Consider the following 14,371-nt stretch of genomic DNA (forward strand, 5'->3'; position numbering starts at 1 on the left):
AGATTTCATCTTACCCCAGGCAGAGTAGCTAAGACCAACAAAACAACCAACAGCATATGGTGGAGGCATGTGGAAAAAAGGGAATCCTCATTCATTGTTGGTGGGATTGTAAACTGGGCCCGCCACTATGGAAATCAGTGTGGAGAATTCTCAAAAAACTAAATATAAACTACCAAATGGCCCAGCTATACCACTCACTGGCATATGCCCAAAGGACCTGAAATTATACTCCACAGATACTTGTTCTTAGGCCAAGTGGTTGTCTCCTAGGTGCATAGCTTTGCTTATTGTGCAAATCAAGCTCAGACCCTCCTTCCTTTGACAGCCCAGATGGCATTCCAGAGCAATTGACTCAACAAAAGGGTTGTTTGCATACAAGGCAAAGGAGGATTGAGGCAGAATTCCTGTCGCAGAACAGAGTTGCGTGGCCAGAGAAGAAAGGACAAGACAGAGTTTTTCTAGATGATAGGGACTGGGTCAGGTAAGGAGGCTAGGAAAGCAAGAATGGGATGGATGGAGGAACTGAGGATGAAGATGAGATCGAAAGCAAAAGAGCCTAGTTAGGGCTATGAGAGGACAGGAAAAGAAGGGACAGAGGAGAGCAAAGCATGAGAGCAGAAAAGAAATCATGTAGAGAGAAAACTGACTCAGAATAATATAGTGTATGGACTGAAGAGTCATGTACTTGGGTTCATTACTGTCAAAGATTAGATATTCAGCTGGTTGTAGATTCTTCCTGGACCCTGGGAGAGGGCTACTGAGGGGCTGTACCCCCCCCACCCCCCACAGTCTGCTATAAATAGCCATCACAGAATATTTTGCGCTAAAATTCCTAGAAAGTCTGAATTCTGAAAGGGGCATTATGAAAGTGACATGTGCACTTTCTGATCATTGCATGTGATCAGAGAGGAGTTGGGAGAAAGGAATGTTCTAGACTAGAATGCTTGCATTAGAAGACACTTTCAGATCTAAACATTGCTACACGTGTAGTTTATTCAGTACTAGTTTCAATGTTTTTGTAACATTAGTGTTTTAAGATTTTTAAATTTATCGGCACCCCTCCTCTGTGTGTGTGTGTGTGTGTGTGTGTGTGTGTGTGTGCCCCCACATAGGCCAGGAGGAGTCAAATTGCCTGAAGCCAGAATTATAGCTCCAGGTGCTTGGAACTGAGTTCCAGTCCTCTCCAAGAGCAGCTCTTTTAAGCATTGAGCAATCTCTCCAGGCCCCCAAATTACAATTTTTAAAGGACATTAATTCACAACTGATTTCACAGACTAAGTAGTTTTAAAATTAAGTTGTTTCAACACTCTGTGTTGTCTCCAAAGTCTTATGTATGCAGGAGTTTTGATCTTGTCAGCTATGTTAAAACTTTCAGCTAGGGAGAAATGAAAACATCGTGGCTGAGGGATGTCTTTCCTTTCTCATCTTCCACTGAAAATGTCATGAATTAGTCCTGGGATCTCAGAGGCAGGTAGAGGGCAGATGCTGTATTATTTCAATTATAAATACAGTTCCTATTTTAATCAAGTAGGCAACCCTGGGATGGTTTGAAAGTGACAATGATAGTTGGCTTACTGACATTGCCAAATTGGTGAAAGATAATTTTCTTCATGAGTCCTGGTATTTGGAGGGTATAGCAAATTTGATGAGAAACTCAGGGTTTTCATAATTAAAGTACATCTCTCCCCAAAATACCTAATTATAATAGAAAGATAATTCACACTGCAGAAAACTTACAGAGACAAATTTTCAACTTCACCCAGAGGAGCAGAAAGAGAAAAGCAATCTGGAATTTAGTAAATTATGACACAAGTTATGAACTATTTTAAGAAATGTATTTTTCATGTTGGGTGTGTGGATTATCTGTAATTCCAGCACTTAAGCCTATCTACACATCCACAGATATGTATTTCTTTATGTTGAATTACCAAGTTTAGAAAAATATTACTAATATACAAGCTTTAATGTTTATTGAGCACAATTTAGTCAATGTGGGTATACATTATTTGATTTCAAATATTAATGTTTTAATCTTCTAGCCATCACTGTAGGCTGAAAATTTAATTTGGTGGAAAATTGGTCTATTTCCTATCACAGTTATTCTATAACTGTAATAATTGCTTGGAAATGAACTTCATGAGCACTCTGATTTATAGCCATCTCATGGTAACTGTTCTTAAAAGTTTTAATTATGTCTATATGTGTGTTAACAGTTGCCCATGGAGGCCAGGAGGGCATTAAATTTCCTGGTGTTGGAATTACAAGTAAGCTATTGGGCATGAGTCCTGGAAACCAACCCAGGTCCTCTGAGAGAGCAGTATCTGCTTTTAGCTAAGTGATCTCTCTAGCCACTAAGCATAAGTTTATAAATACAAAGGCAGGCTCTCCACTACTTGATTCAATAAATAGTTTAAGAGAAATGTCAAGACCTACATTATACCATAGCCTTAGGATGTATTTTCTATTACCTTCAGGTGCCTGTATCTATGAAAGCCTAAGTTGTTAGTATCTGACCAACTATAGATGTACTTGTGGTAGTTTAAGAATGCCTCACCCCCATCTTCCCAACAGGCTCATATATTTGAATGCTTGGTGATCAAAGAGTAGCACTATTTGAAAATGATTAGGTTTGGGTTTGTTGGAAATGGGTCACTGAGGGTGGTTGGCTTTGAGGTTTCAAAAGCCCATGCTAGGTCCAGTGTGTTACAGGAATTCCCTCACCAGTCTGATAGTCAATTGAGGAGCATTTTGGTCCAAGAGGTAGGGTTTTCATTGGGAATGGACGTGACCAAGGGAAAAAGTGCAGTCACTTTACAGCGAGGAAACAAGTTGCAGTTGTGTTAGCAGTGGCTTGTGATTTGGCTCAGGTTCTCCTTTTGTCCATGGAATGTTTGTGCACGGGATTTTGTATTTTAATAAATCTTAAAGAAATCTCTATCACCTGGTGTCCAACATGAGGTGCCCCGCGGCTCCACTGTCACTCCCTGAAACTGTGCATCCCAAGGCCCCAGTGGTCCTGTTCCCTCCACCCTACACACTGTGGCCCCGGCATTCTCTGAACCTGCTTGCTCCTCAGTCTGGGTCCTTGCAGTCACCGGGTGTCGTCCCAAATCAGTTCTGTTGCAACTTCTGATCCTTGCACGTTCACTCAGCGTGCACCCCTCCCCCCATATGGCTTCTGCTCTGCATAAGCACTGGGGCAGAGTCTAGTCCAGCTGCTTTGACAATACGCTCAACATGCTGACCCTGAGCTGCCTTGGTGCCTGCTCCACCTGCTGGTCAAACATTGTCACTACATCTGAATACCTTTAGACAACTCAGTCCTCCAAGCATCGGCTCAACCTGCTGGTCAAACATCATCACTATACACAACTAAGGATCAGAACTGTGGTAAGTCATTTGGGAACTATTAAATGGTAAACTAGGCAATTAAAAAAATGTAAGAGAGTAAGGGGAAAGGATAATCTTAAAACCTCTTCCATGCCAATGATAAGAAAATATCACAATGCAGGGAATTAGGACCCTGCTCACCGCTACTACAGATGGGATGCTAGAAAAATAACTGAGGAGATAAATAACTTAGCTGGGGTCCATACAGTGTTGGTCATAATTATTATCAGTCTGGTAACTATCCTTAAAAAAGGTTTGATAACTACCAAATATGAGAAACTGACTGATAAGATACAAGCCTTAGAAAAGGCCACTACTGCTGATAATATGCAAGCTTTACAAATAATTACTAAGAATAGTACAATTTTGACTGACAAGATAAAGGCTTTAGAAATATTTACTGATGAAGAGAATAAGGTGACTGATAATATGCAAACCTTAGAAAAACTTACTATTCAAAAGTTACAAGCCTTAGAAAAACTTATTAAAACAGATAATATTCAAAAACAGAAGAATTTAGAGGAAAACCAATCTCACCATTACATTATGAAATTAGAGAGGAGCATTCCCCAGGTTATGAGAAAACCAACCTTAATTTATCCAAATTACAATTCAAGAACAATCATCAGATGATAGGTATCCCCAAGGCTATTCAGAAGTTAAATGGGATCCTATAAAACATCAGATTTAAAAAAAGTTAAGGAAGCAATACTTTCATATGGTGTGCATTCACCTTTTGTAAAGCAAATGTTAAATTCATGGTCTACTTGGAACAAGAGTTATTCCACAACACTGGAAAGATTTAGTTACAGCAGTATTGGAATATGGTCCTCAGCTACAGTGGAATACATGGAGAGATGAAGGTAGGACCATCAAACAGTGAGGTAGGGTTAGAGATTATGAGAGTTCCCAAGATCAAATAGTTGGTGAGGGCCGTTATGTTGATGTGAAAAGACAGGTTACATTTGATGATCACACCCTGTCCCTATGCCATACAGCAGCCTTAAAAGCTTAGGACTACAAGAGCCGGGTGGTGGTGGCGCACGCCTTTAATCCCAGCACTCGGGAGGCAGAGCCAGGCGGATCTCTGTGAGTTCGAGGCCAGCCTGGACTACCAAGTGAGTTCCAGGAAAGGAGCAAAGCTACACAGAGAAACCCTGTCTTGAAAACAAACAAACAAACAAACAAAAATAAAAGTTTAGGACAAGATTCAAGAATCAGGGAAGAGGACTGAGTCATTTACTAAAATCATAACAAGCCCCAAAGAAGCCTTCACTGGATTTTTGCAAAGATTGACTTCAGATGTAAATAGAATGATATCAGACCCAGAAGTTAGATGAATATTAATTAAATTCTTGGCTTCAAAAATGCTAATTCACAATACAAAAGGGTGATTGGGCCTTTAAAGATAAGATCAGCACTCATAGAGGAATAGATCCAACATAGTCAATATTGAATCTCATAACTATGATAGTTGGATAGGATAGGTGATTTCCAGAGGCTTGAAGAAAAATCAAAATGTCAGGTGTTTTAATAATTGTGGTATATAAGGTCATCTAAAAAGGGATTGTAAGCCGGGCGGTGGTGGCGCACGCCTTTAATCCCAGCACTCGGGAGGCAGAGCCAGGCGGATCTCTGTGAGTTCGAGGCCAGCCTGGGCTACCAAGTGAGCTCCAGGAAAGGCGCAAAGCTACACAGAGAAACCCTGTCTCGAAAAACCAAAAAAAAAAAAAAAAAAAAAAAAAAAAGGGATTGTAGACAGGGCTTTCCTAGAGACAATATTTTTTCTAGAGATACTCCCAATAGAATGCCCCTCCCTTCTGGAGTATGCAGAATATACACAAAAGGCCAACATTGGACCAATGAATGCAGATCAACAAGGGACAGGAAAGGTAACCCTTTGCATTAGTAAATGCCTTGGGGGGGGCCTCTTCTTTGCAGGCCCTTATGTGAAATTCAGTTTAATCATTCCCTGTCACCATGGGGGAAATTCCTTTATAGAGCAATTAAAGGAACTAATACCTATTGTAAAAAACCATACTGTTCTGGATGACAGAAGAGCTTTAGAAGATAAAACAAAATTTTTAGGAGAAACTGTAAAAGAATATTGTGGCAAACTTCTATAAACAATCAAAGACCAAAGTTAACAATATAGATAATGGCATTAAAATTAAGGGTCTGGTAGACACAGATGTAATTATGATTGGGTCAAAATCTTGGCATCCATATTGACCTTTTCAGGAGGTAAACGTTTAGCTTCTAGGAATTGGAACTTTATCTCAGGGGAAGCAAAGAGTAAGATGGGTAATGCATAGGGGCTGAAGGACAGAGAAGAAAATCAAAACCATATGTAGCCAACATAACAATGAACCTATGGGAGTATGATTTGTTTTATCAGTGAAAGACACAGATCAACACTGCTCCAATCTCAGAAACAAGCCATAACAGAGAATGCTTCAGGGAGAAATATTAAAAGGTATTCTCTAGAGCAGACTGTTCAAGTTGTTCATAATCAGGACCCAACAGCTGGTGACCTCTCAAAGGTGCCAACAACCCTACCTTAAAAATGGCTGATAAATCTGTCTGGGTGAAACAATGGCCTTTGACATCAAAAAATTACAGGCATCAGAACAGCTGGTACAGGAAGGATCGACCAGTCCTTAGAATTCTCCTATATTTGTCATTAAAAAGAAGTCTGGAAAATGGAGACTGTTAACAGACTTCAGAGCTATAAATAAAATTAATTCAGCCAATGGATCCTCTATAACCTGGAATTCCCCTGCCTTCTCTATTATCTAAAGGATGGTCTATTATAGTGATTGATTTAAAGGACTGTTTTCTTACTATACCTTTATGAGAACAGAGAAAAATTTGCCTTCATAGTGCCTACTTATAATAATTCTCAGCTTGTTAAAAGGCATTAGTGAAAAGTTCTCCCACAAGGGATGTTAAGCAGCCCCACCCTGTACAATATTTTGTACAACAAAATTTATCATTATATGGATGATATCTTACTAGTTGACTCAAACGTAGATACCTTAGAAGAAATGTTTAAGAAAATATTGCCTTACTGGGAATTACAAATTGCTCCTAAAAAAAAAAAAATAAAAATAAAGGGGTGATTCTATTTATTACGTAGGACATAAAACAGGCTTACAAAAAATTCAACCACAAAAGGTACAAATCAGGAGAGATTACTTGCAGACTCTTAATGACTTTCGAAAATTACTGGGAGATATTAACTGGCTATGGCCCACAACTGGATAACAGCTTAAGAACTAAGTAATTTATTTCAAACCTTACAAGGTAACAAGGACTTAAATAGTGCCTCCCCCCAACCCCCAATCAGCTGGAGCTGAAAGAGAATTAGCACTAGTAGAGAAAAAAAGTTACAGGATGCACATGTGGATGGCTTGGATCCAGAGTTTGAGTGTATCCTAGTTATTCTATCTTCAATCCATTCTCCTACTGGAATTCTTATGGAAAGAGACCACGGCATTATGGAATGGATATTTTTGCCATACAAACAGAACAAAAAAAGACCTGTATAAAAGAGATTTCTGGATTGATTCTAAAGGGAAAATTGGGACTTGGTCAGTCAAGAGAAATGGACCCAACAGAAATTTCATACCTTTTGCTAATGCTGCAATTTCCTCTTCATGAACAGAAAATGAACATTGGCAATGAGTTTCCAGTACTTTTTTTTTTTTTGAGAGAATAGCAACTAATATCCTCAAAACAAGAGACTTCAATTTATAAAAAGAACCAATTGTGTTCTTCCTCACATTGTATGAGAAACACCAATATCTAGGGCCCCTACATTCTATAGGAAAGACAGGTTATAAATCAGGAAATTTAAGTAAAGTGGCTCAAAGCCTTTATGGTTCTTTCAAAAGTCAAAATTATGTGCTATTTTCATAATATAATTTGTTTTCCAGAACATCTTAATATAGTTACTGACTCTCATAGACAGTGTTGTTTTACATATTGAAACCTCTGTATTTAATCTTGATGATTCAGAATTAACTTTGTTATTTATACAATTACAGGAACTAGTCAGGAATAGGAATCATCCAATATATATCACACATATCAGATCTCATACAGGTCTACCATGCTCTCTAACACAAGGTAATAACGAAACTGATCAGCTACATTAATAGGGAATGTATTGGAAGCCTCAAAATTTCATAAGAAACACCATGTTAACAGCAAGGGTTTGAAAAAGTTTTCTATCACTTGGCAACAAGCAAAAGAAACTATAATGATCCTGCCCCCGACTTCCCTTCTGGACCAGAGTTTCCCATCCAGATAAGAGCTTCCATCCTGCCCCGGAGTTCCCATTTGGACAAGGGAGCTCCCATCTGGACAAGAGAGAGAGAATTCCTGAATCTGTCAGCTCTGTCTGAAACAAGTGCACTGATAAGGCCAAGAACGAACCATAAGGAGATGGGCAGACGTCAAGGCAGAAGTACATACAACAAAATGAAGAGCAATACAGCATCACTAGAACCTAGCCCACCTCCAACATCTAGATCTGAACATCAAAAATTGGAAGAAGCAGAAGAAAACAGCCTTATGAATAACATCATGAAGAAGTTAGAGGCTTGTGTAGAGGAAAAGACAAAAAAATGGGAAGAATGCTGTAAACAACTAGAGGAAAGGGCGAACAAATTAGAAGCAAACAATAAAGTCCTGGAAGAAAACAATAAAGTACTGAAAGAAAATCATGAAAAAGCAATGAAACAAATAAAGGAAACAGCCCAAGACCTGAAAAGGGAAATGGAAAAAATAAAGAAGACACAAACAGAGGGAATGCTGGAAATAGAAAATCTGAGTAAAAGATCGGGAACTTCAGATGCAAGTATAACCAACAGAATGCAAGAGATGGAAGAGAGGATTTCTGGCATTGAAGATACAGTAGAAGAAATAGATTCATCAGTCAAAGAAAACACTAAAGCCAACAAAGTCATGAACCAAAATGTCCAAGAAATTTGGGACACCATGAAAAGACCAAACCTACGAATTATAGGGATAGAAGAAGGTGAAGAATACCAACTCAAAGGCACAGAAAATATATTCAACAAAATCATAGAAGAAAACTTTCCCAACTTAAAGGAAATGCCTATGAAGATACAAGAAGCCTATAGAACACCAAACAGACTAGACCCCCCCAAAAAAGTCCCCTCGACACATAATAATTAAACAACTAAACGTACAGAATAAAGAAAGAATATTAAGAGCAGCAAAGGAAAAAGGCCAAGTGACCTATAAAGGCAAACCCATCAGAATAACACCCGATTTCCCAATGGAGACTTTGAATGCCAGAAGGACCTGGACAGATGTAATGCAGACACTAAGAGACCATGGATGTCAGCCCAGACTAATATACCCAGCAAAACTTTCAATCATCATAAATGGAATGAACAAGACATTCCAAGACAAAGCCAGATTCAAACAATACTTATCCACAAACCCAGCCCTACAGAAAGCACTAGAAGGAAAATTCCAACCGAAGGAAGTCAGATACACACTTGAAAACACAGGCAATAGATAAAGCCACAGCAGTAAACCCCAAAGAAGAGAAGTACACACACGCTACCACAAAAAAATAACAGGGATGAACAACTACTGGTCATTAATATCCCTTAATATCAACGGACTTCATTCACCTATAAAAAGACATAGGCTTACAGAATGGATACGAAAGCAAGACCCATCTTTCTGCTGCATACAAGAAACACATCTCAAATTCAAAGACAGACACTACCTAAGAATAAAAGGCTGGGAAAAGACTTTCCAATCAAATGGTCTTAAGAAACAAGCGGGAGTAGCCATCCTGATATCCAACAAAATAGACTTCAAACTAAAATCAATCAAAAGAGATCAAGAAGGGCATTACATACTCATCACAGGAAAGATCCACCAAGATGAAGTTTCAGTTCTGAACATTTATGCCCCAAACACAAGGGCACCCACATATGTAAAAGAAACATTACTAAAGCTTAAACCACATATAACACCCCACACATTAATAGTGGGAGATCTCAACACTCCACTTTCACCACTGGACAGATCTCCCAAATCAAAACTTAACAGAGAAATAAAGGACTTAACTGATGTCATGACCCAAATGGACCTAATAGATATCTACAGCACATTCCATCCTAACAAAAAAGAATATACCTTCTTCTCAGCACCCCATGGAACTTTCTCTAAAATCGACCACATACTTGGCCACAAAGCAAATCTCAACAGATACAAAACAATTGGAATAACCTCCTGTGTTATATAAGACCACCATGGTTTAAAGTTAGATTTCAACAACAACAAAAACTACAGAAAATCTACAATCTCGTGGAAGCTGAATAATGCTCAACTGAATCACCAATGGGTTAAGGAAGAAATAAAAAAAGAAATTAAAGACTTCCTAGAAATCAACGAAAATGAAGACACCACATACCCAAACTTATGGGACACTATGAAAGCAGTGCTAAAAGGGAAATTCATAGCACTAAATGCCCACATACAGAAGTTGGAGAAATCTCACACTAATGACTTAACAGCACACCTGAAAGATCTAGAACAAGAAGAAGCAAAGTCTCCCAGGAAGAATAGACGCCAGGAAATTATCAAAGTGAGAGCTGAAATCAATAAAATAGAAACTAAGAGAATAATACAAAAAATTAATGAAACAAAGAGTTGGTTCTTTGAGAAAATCAACAAGATAGACAAGCCCTTATCCAAACTAACCAAAAGACAGAGAGAATCCAAATCAACAAAATCAGAAATGAAAAGGGGGATATAACAACAGATATTGAGGAAATCCAGAGAATTATAGGTCATATTTCAAAAACCTTTACTCCACAAAACTGGAAAACCTAAAAGAAATGGACAATTTTCTGGATAGGTACCACATACCTAAGTTAAATCAAGACAAGATGAACTATTTAAATAGTCCAATAACCCCTAAGGAAATAGAAACAGTCATTAAAGGTCTCCCAACCAAAAAAAGCCCAGGACCAGATGGTTTCAGCGCAGAATTCTACCAGATCTTCAAAGAAGAGTTAATACCAATACTCTCTAAATTGTTCCACACAATAGAAACAGAAGGGACATTACCAAACTCCTTCTATGAGGCTACAATAACCCTGATTCCCAAACCAAACAAAGATGCAACAAAGAAAGAGAACTACAGACTGATCTCCCTCATGAACATTGATGCAAAAATACTCAATAAAATACTGGCAAACAGACTCTAAGAACACATTAGAACAATTATCCACCATGATCAAGTAGGCTTCATCCCAGGGATGCAAGGGTGGTTCAACATAAGAAAGTCCGTCAATGTAATACACCATATAAACAAACTCAAAGAAAAAAACCACATGATCATCTCACAGATGCAGAAAAGGCATTTGACAAAATCCAACACCCCTTCATGATAAAAGTCTTGGAGCGATCAGGAATACAGGGAACATACCTAAACATAATAAAGGCAATTTACAGCAAGCCAACAGCCAACATCAAATTAAATGGAGAGAAACTCAAAGCAATTCCACTAAAATCAGGAACGAGGCACGGCTGCCCACTTTCCCCATACTTATTCAATATAGTACTTGAAGTTCTAGCCAGAGCAATAAGACAACATAAGGAGATTAAGGGGATACAAATTAGAAAGGTAGAAGTCAAGCTTTCCCTATTTGCAGATGACATAATAGTATACTTGAGTGACCCCAAAGATTCCACCCAGGAATTGATAAAGCTTATAAACACCTTCAGCAACATAGCAGGATACAAGATCAACTCAAAAAAATCAGTAGCCCTCCTATATACAATGGACAAAGAAGCTGAGAAGGAAATCAGAGATACATCACCCTTTACAATAGCCACAAATGACATAAAATACCTTGGGGTAACACTAACTAAGCAAGTGAAGTACCTATATGACAAGAACTTTAAGTCCCTGAAAAAAGAAATTGAAGAAGATGTTAGAAAATGGAAAGATCTCCCATGCTCATGGATAGGCAGGACCAACATAGTAAAAATGGAGATTTTACCAAAAGCAATCTACAGATTCAATGCAATCCCCATCAATACCAACACAATTCTTCACAGACCTGGAAAGAATAATACTCAACTTCATATGAAAAAACAAAAAAACCAGGATAGCCAAAAGAATCCTGTACAATAAAACAACCTCTGGAGGCATCACAATCCCTGACTTCAAGCTCTACTATAGAGCTATAGTAATAAAAACAGCTTGGTATTGGCATAAAAACCGACATGTGGACCAATGGAATCGAACTGAAGACCCTGACATAAACCCACACACCTATGAACATATAATTTTTGACAAAGAAGCCAAAAGTGCACAATGGAAAAAAGAAAGCATCTTCAACAAATGGTGCTGGCATAACTGGATATCAACATGTAGAAGGCTGCAAATAGATGCATATCTGTCACCGTACACAAAACTTAAGTCCAAGTGGATCAAGGACCTCAACATAAATCCAGCTACTCTGAACCTGCTAGAAGAGAAAGTAGGAAGTAGTCTTGAACGCATTGGCATAGGAGATCACTTCCTAATTATAACACCAGTAGCACAGGCACTGAGAAAAACAATCAATCAATGGGACCTCTTGAAACTGAGAAGCTTTTGTAGAGCAAAGGATACAGTCAACAAGGCAAAGCGACAGCCTACAGAATGGGAAAAGATCTTCACCAACCCCACATCTGACAGAGGACTGATAAGCAGAATATATAAGGAACTCAAGAAATTAGACATCAAAAAGACCAACAGTCCAATTAAAAAATGGGCTATAGAACTAAACAGAGAATTCTCAACAGAGGAAACTCAAATGGCTGAAAGACATTTAAGGAATTGCTCAACATCCCTAATCATCAGGGAAATGCAAATCAAAACAACTCTGAGATACCACCTTACGCCTGTCAGAATGGCTAAGATCAAAAACACTGAGGACACTTTATGCTGGAGAGGATGTGGAACTCGGGGAACTCTCCTCCACTGCTGGTTGGAATGCAAGCTTGTACAACCACTTTGGAAATCAATATGGCGCTTTCTTAGAAAACTGGGAATCAATCTCCCCCAAGATCCAGCTATACCACTCTTGGGCATATACCCAAGAAATGCTCATTCATACCACAAGAGCACTTGCTCAGTTATGTTTATATCAGCATTGTTTGTAATAGCCAAAACCTGGAAACAACCTAGATGCCCTTCAACTGAAGAATGGATAAATAAATTGTGGCACATATACACAATGGAATACTACTCAGCAGAGAAAAACAATGACATCATGAGGTTTGCAGGCAAATGGATGGATCTAGAAAAAATAATCCTGAGTGAGGTAACCCAGACTCAGAAAGACAAATATGGTATGTACTCACTCATAGGATACTAGATGTGGATGGATGACTGGACTGCTACTCACATCACCAGTGAGGCTACCTGTAAAACAGGACCCCAAGAAAGACACTGGGATCACCCAATGACGGAGAAATGGATGAGATCTACATGAATAGCCTGGACATGAGTGGGAGCAATGAACGGCGAGGGTTGAGGGAAAGAAAGCGGGAGATCCCACCTGGATCAAGAACAGAGAGGGAGAACAAGGAATAGGAGACCATGGTAAATGAAGACCACATGAGAAAAGGAAGAAACAAAGTGCTAAAGAGGCCCACAGAAATCCACAAAGATACCCCCACAAAAGACTGCTGGCAATGGCTGAGAGACAGCCGGGACTGACCTACTCTGGTGATGGGATGGCCAAACACCCTAATAGTTGTGCCAGACACCCCATCCAAGGACTGAGGAATCTGGATGCAGACATCCACAGCTAGGACCCCGGGTGGAGCGCTGGGAGTCTAATTAGCGAGAAAGAGGAGGGTTTATATGAGCGAGAATTGTTGAAACCAAGGTTGGATAAAGCACAGGGACAAATAGCCAAACAAATGGAAACACATGAACTATGAACCAAGGCTGAGGGGCCCCCAACTGGATCAGGCCCTCTGAATAGGTGAGACAGTTGATTGGCTTGATCTGTTTGGGAGGCATCTAGGCAGTGGTACCAGGTCCTGGGCTCGCTACATGAGATAGCTGTTTGAAACCTGGGACTTACACAGGGACGCTTGGCTCAATCTGGGAGGAGGGGACTGGACCTGCCTGGACTGAGTCTATCAGGTTGATCTCAGTCCTCGGGGGTGGCCTTGATCTGGAGGTGGTGGGAATGGGGCGTGTGCTGGGGGGAAGGGGAAGGGGGCAGGAAGGGGGAGAACAAGGGAATCTGTGGCTGTTATGTAGAACTGAATAGTATTGTAAAATAAAATTTAAAAAAAAGAAAGAAACTATAAGGAAATGTCCTATTCCACTACCTAGAGGAATTAACCCAAAGGGTCTCAGGATCAGGATGTAGCTCTCAACTACTTCTCCAGCATGATGTCTGTCTGCTGCCATGATCCCCAACATGATAATGGACTAAACCTCTGAAACTATAAGCAAGCCCCCATTCATTTAAATGCTTTCTTTACTAAGAGTTGCTTTTGGCTATGGTGCCTCTTCACACCAATACAATAGTGACTAGGGCACACCAGAAACATTTTAAGTCTGTAAAGCCTGTGATTTTTTTTTTTCCCCAAGACAGTGTTTCTCTGTGTAATAGCCCAGTCTGTCACAGAACTTGCTTTGTAGAACAGGCTGGTCATGAACACAGAGGTCTGCCTGCCTCTGCCTCCCCAAGTGCTGAGATTATTAAAAGCATGTACTACCACTGCCTGGCAAGGCTGTAGTTATTAAGTCAACACCCTAACTTCTCTGTCCATTTAGAGTACTTGTCATAACATAGTAATTCTTTTCTATCAAGATTCTTGAAGCCGGAGTAGTGTGTCCAAGGTGTAGTCAGACCTTTCCATCGTGACAGCCAGCTCCCCAGTAATGACACAGAGACTTATTAATTATAAA

Source organism: Peromyscus maniculatus, chromosome 12 (genome assembly GCF_049852395.1).
Source record: "Peromyscus maniculatus bairdii isolate BWxNUB_F1_BW_parent chromosome 12, HU_Pman_BW_mat_3.1, whole genome shotgun sequence".
NCBI lineage: Eukaryota > Metazoa > Chordata > Mammalia > Rodentia > Cricetidae > Peromyscus > Peromyscus maniculatus.